The sequence below is a fragment of the Schistocerca americana genome, chromosome X (assembly GCF_021461395.2).
Source record: "Schistocerca americana isolate TAMUIC-IGC-003095 chromosome X, iqSchAmer2.1, whole genome shotgun sequence".
Lineage (NCBI taxonomy): Eukaryota > Metazoa > Arthropoda > Insecta > Orthoptera > Acrididae > Schistocerca > Schistocerca americana.
Window position 1 is genome coordinate 970,644,216 of NC_060130.1, and position 6,033 is coordinate 970,650,248.

Below are 6,033 nucleotides of genomic sequence, written 5' to 3' on the forward strand. Positions count from 1 at the left end.
CTCAAGGCAGTATGACCTGGAGGACATGATCAGGGAAAACAACAGAGCAACCATGGAGTACCGCTGTTTCAACCCATCAGCAAGGACAGCTGTAAAATTGTGGTACACAGTTAAAATAGCAGAAGAAAAGTACAAAAAACATATGCAGGAGTTCATTCTCTCCTTTGCTGCACTAAAGCTACAATTACCGTGGGCCTATGCAGTAACGATGTTGCCCGTGCTTGATTGCAGAAAGAGCGTTCCATAGGTGTACGAGCAACAGTATGGTTTGCAGGCTCATTTGGAGCTGTGAGGAACTTACCAGCCTGATGCACCATGAGTAACTGCCACCGGATGGTGAGTGGCAGTTCACCAGCCTCAGCACAGAGCACCTGTGGACAGCCTGATCCCTTCATGGCGAATAGCGTCAATAATCTTCAGGAAAGGAGGCCTCTCTGACCCGTACACTGTGCATCGATACTCTAGCCGTGAACGCACAAAAGCCGTATGAGACTGGATCAGACACGCCCTTTCTGCTTCCCAACACTTGTGGCTAAGGAGGCACTTCATGATATTCAGTTCCTTCTGGCTTCTGGCTTTCACATCTCTCAGGCGTGGTGACCACGACAGTCTGGAGTCAAAAGTAGAGGCCAGAAATCCCACTGAGCCTTTAGAATATAGAATGGTGTCACTCATTTACAATTCATGTAAATAAAAAAATTGACGAGAACGTTTAAAAGAAGACGCAAACGCTTTCCCACAGAAAACTGGAAACCCGTCTTTGCAGACCACTCCTTTAACCTGTGCACCGCAAGCTGCAACTGGCAGGTCTCTGTTGTAAGAGTGGAGGGGGAACTGAACACAGCTAAATCGTCTAGAATAAGGAGCACTGTATAGGACTCCTTACCATAGACGTGACATTGTTTACGGCCATGGCAAAGAGGGTAATACTTAAAACACTGTTCTGAGGAAAACCATTCCCGTGTTCAAAGCTATCCGATGACACGTTACCAACTAGAGAGCTAAGAAATAGTTTAGACAGAAAGGATCGCAAGAAGATGTGGACGTGGCCACGAAAACATCCATTGAGGAAGTATCACGAGAATACTGTCTCTCTAAGTAGTATCGTACGCCTTACTGATATCAGAAAATACACCGAGACAGTGACGTTTACGTTGGAAAGACGGATGGGTAACAGCCTCTAGTGGGATGAGGTTTTTGACAGTGGACGGAAATCTGCGGACTCCACAGTGACAGCCGATAATGAGTTGCCTGGTCTCCAGCAGCTAGAGAAGACGACGGTTAACCATTCGTTCCAGGGTCTTTTCTACACAGCAGGTTAAGGTAACGGTGCTCTAACTACTGGGACATGAGCGGTCGTTTCCTGGTTTGAGAAGAGGAATCAGAATTACTACTCATATTGAGTAGGGGAAGTTACCTGTCTGTATTATTAAATTGAAACGTTCGAGGAGGATTTCCTTTCCTGGCAAAGCCGAATGTGGCAAATGTCGAAGCATACAGTACCGGATTTGGTCGTGATAGGGTGCAGTGTCATGAGGGCCAGACAATGACGATTCCAGCTCCCACATGAAGAGAGGGTACCCCGGCAAAATCCAGGAATTTACAGTTAATATGTAGGTTTACTGACGATGACTCTTCAGGTTTATTGAAGAGCTATTTTAAACCTATGGAGTAATTATACATTTGTTTTGCTAGTGTGGTAAACTACACGGACACCGATTCATCTGCCAACTTACTGGGGTCTTGTACTTGCTGAGTTACCGACTGAATCAAAACAGGGTGATATGATCATTTTGTGATGATGCACTGGTGACAGCGCCACTTTTGCAGAGGTTTTCCTACCAGTACAGACAATCGTCATCAATAACAAAAGCATTTGTTTTTGGTAGGCATTCTGATCATATTGCTATGATAAGGCATTCCAGGCATGGGAAGATGTATGGAGGAATTGTGAACAGTGTGAAACTTCTTTTTGCGAAGCATGGGTTAAGTGGTTGCCATCTCAACACTTTGCCAGTTAGTAGATAATTTCTCTGTGAGATTACAGTCGCCGACGACCATTTACTAATTGAGTGGTTTCATTGACTGATTCATATTAATGATGGACTGATTCTGCTTATCGCTAAAAAAGAAACGCACCTACGGGTAAGATAACTCACTTTGCTCATTTCGAGGTCGTTTATATGTAAAGTGGAGTGGAGCTAGTAGTAAGGTAGGATGGAAAGGAAGCAAAGGATATTAGATCGACAAACGTGACCAAGAACCATCCCCTCTGAAAACCATCATTACAGATACGAGATCTGATGCTGCTAGTTCAATCTGCCGGCATCATATATCAGTTTACAGTAATACGCATTTCATCAGTACTTGAATCGACTTAAAATAATTGATATGGGTCAGTTTCCGGTAGCTTGTAGAACTTCGTGATAGTGCCTCGAAGCAATGAAGATTGCTTTAAGATTTTGTTTTATATTGGTATTCAGTGAACTATTTCAGTGAACAATGTGTTACAGACTGGAGGCTATGTTACTCAATGTTTATAACTATATGTTCCCGAACTTTTCAGTATGTGGTGATGTGACAAGATAGATAATATTGATGTGGAGGATTTGGATACTTTGAAGTACGTATTAAGGTCACACAGATTTACAGAATGGTACAGTGATGCAGTTCCAGTGGCAAACTTAGTGGTTGCACACAGTAGTCTGTGTTAAACCTAAAGCGATACTACAGTGAGAGCTACATAAGGTTATTTACAACAATGTCTGCAGAACGGCATGATACATGCACTGTAGCTGAACTGAGAAAGCGGTAAGAATGGTATTCTTAGGTACGTATGTAATCAACTGAGATGCAGTGGCAGAGGTATTCTTGGGTGTCTAATTTTGCTGTTTATTCTCTGCAGACGCTCAAGGGAACGCTTTACACATTGAAGACTGGTTCACGTGAGTCATTGGAACAGAAGACTAGTACTGCTAATACTGATGAATCGTTTCAGTTACATGTTTCCCTTTTTCCCCAAGAAACAAATTATGACCATATCTATAGTAGATGGTTGTAGCACGATTAATGTAGAAACCTCACGTTCTGATGCTCGCCACAAGTCACTAAAATTTAAATTTAACTGCGTGATGATTTCTTCGTATTTTTATTTACTTTTGACAATGTATGCGTATATCTCATTACGCAGTATGAGGTACATATTTGACTTTTAACCAGGCACTGGTAGAAATTTCTGTACTGTTCATGTTGTAATGTAGTATGTGTCTCTATCTAATCTTTTCGCAAAAGTAATGAGTTGTGAGAAATCTGATTTAGCAGCAGCAGACTAGTGGCCACAGGATGGTGACATGTATCTCAGAGTAACATGTACATACGGGGATTGCGAGAAGAGGATAGCCAACTCAGCGGAACACTGCAGGCAGGTTTATGTCACCACACTAGGGGAAATTTCTTGTCATGGGTGGCGTGACTACGTGTCTGTGAAACAAAAGACGCTCGGAGTGATACAAGTACGTCTGAATTTTGAGGCAGAAGAACTCCCTTTCGCCTGAACCAGCAGCACAACCACGTCACCAGGACCATTCAAAGCAGCAAGACGACTGAACATCGTTGACAGCAACCAGGGGCTCAGACAGGGCTATGCCTACCGCCGCCAGCAGTGCGTTCCTCACGGGACTTAGTGCCACAGCACTGCCAACCTGCCGCCTGTGTCTGCTGCTGCGAGCATTGAGTCCTGCACGGGACTTAGTGTCTCACAGAGTGAGTGAATGCCATTTTATTTATTTCCTTCCCACTATCTACAGAAATTTAAGAGCTTATACTCACATTTTTTTAAATATATGTAAAGGCGCTGATAACATCGGCATTGAGCGCCCATAAGCTCCACAGACACACACATGCACACTCACAGACACACACACACACACACACACACACACACACACACACACACACACACACACACACATACACACACACTTAGTGCCTCAGCGCCAATCGTCGTCCGGATTCTGGGAAAGGGCAGCGGGCCGAATCCCGCTCACACCAGTCTGCATGCGTCATTGCTCCGAACGTGTGCGGTGCCGAGGGCCTGCTCCAAGTGCCATCGCTGATGGAAAAGTAGTGTGCTGCTGATATCACGGCCGTGGGCTACAGAGGCCGCTGGCCATCCAAGGGCCTACTGTCAGCAACTTAGGCCACCTACACAGCATCGTCCCACCAGGGCGGAAGCAGCTGCATGTGTATCAATTTTGGCCTGGGTCAATAGAATTAGGCGTGTTTCGTCTCGCTGAGACATGACAAAGCACGTACCGAAGTTGAAAAAAGCATTGTAACCCGTTTCCACTGGGCCCTCTGTCCCATATACACCTCCACTCATCCACTGAGTAACTACAGCCGCGCGCAGTGGCCACGCGGTTTCAGGCGGCATGTCACGGACTCTGTGGCTCCTGCCGCCAGAGGCTCGGGTCTTCCCTCGGGCATCGGTGTATGTGTTGTTTTCACCATAAGTTAGTTTAATTAGTGTGTTAGACTAGGGACCGATGACCTCAGCAGTGTGATCCCTTAAGAATTCACACACATTTTTGTAACTACACCCTTCAGAGTGTTGTCAGGGGAGCCGACATCCCCAGGGTCAGAAGCAGAGGGTGTCACACCCCCACAACATGACATCCGGGCCACAGCCTACGGTATCGTCGTTTGGGTTGAGTGAGACTATTTTTGTTCTTCTGTGGTGGCAACCGTGGGGTCAGCGATGAGGAGACAATAGTAGTTGGGTTACTTTTGTATGCTTGGGTATTCTGCCTCCTGAGCTGAATCTGAATCAGTTGTATCCTTTATGTGTAATCGTTCTGGGCACATGGTTAGAAAGTGTGGAGAGTCCAGGTGGCTCATGATTACTCAAAAGAAGTAGGGTGATAGCGCAGTTAGCCGTGAAATGTTCTGTCTGTGTTAATTTTGTGTTGTTATTTCTGTGTGGTTTTACATTATTAATTCTGAGTCATGAACCTGAATAACATGGAGGCAACGGCTAAACCGTAGACACAGAGTGTCAGCAGAGAGGAGGCAACACAGTAAGTAGTGAATCAGGTAGCTCAGTTTACGAGCATATAAACTGATTTCGGGTAGCAAAATATAAGATAAAAATGAAGAGACAGAGTTGTTAAAGTCACAGACTCAAATAGTGGTCTTGGCTGTTACTAAACTTATTTCTCCCTTTTCTGGTAGGTCAGCTGAGGATGTCTTAGCATTTGTTGAGAACCTGAGGTAATCGCCTAATACAGGGTTTTAGCCAGGTATGCAGTTATTGCAGATAGCAAGGTTACATTTAATAGGTGAAGCGAAGTTGTTTATACAGTACATAGAGGTGGTGTGCAAGGCAAAGACATTTCATCAACTCAGACGGGGATTAGAACAAAGACAGAGAAAATGGAATAGTTCACAGTTTTTCCATGAGTAGTTGAGTGTGGTTTCTAAAAGACATAATGCAACAGTAGAAGACTTTGCAGATAAAATTAGAAAACTTTATGCAGATACTTACGAGTTAACACTCAGTCAGGAGGTAAACGAAGTGTTGCTACAGGAAGCAGAACATCATGTCCTTACGGCTTTCCCCAGAGGTTTGGCACCAGAGATGTCTAGGGGTGTGCGCACTTGGGTGCCTAAAGATCTCCATGCTGCGGCTGCATTAGCATTGGAGTATGAGGAAAATACTGCGGCAAGAGGTGTCAGTATCGAAGAAATATGTTCACATTGAATTTGAAATGTTTCAATTGTGGAAGTGTAGGACGTGTATAGAGGAAATGCTACCAGTCATGTAGGGGTAATAGAGGTTATGTGGACTCCCAACTATGTAGTAGGGGTATTGCTAATGGTGGTCTGTGGGGTAAGAAGTGTCCCTCAAACATAAGAGGCAGAGCAGCTGGAGGGAGTTCCCAATAAAGATAAATGCAATGAAAACGAATGTAGAGACGGAATGTGCCATAGTGGTTTCGACAAATAGTAGGAAATTTAACGTTTTATTTGACAGAG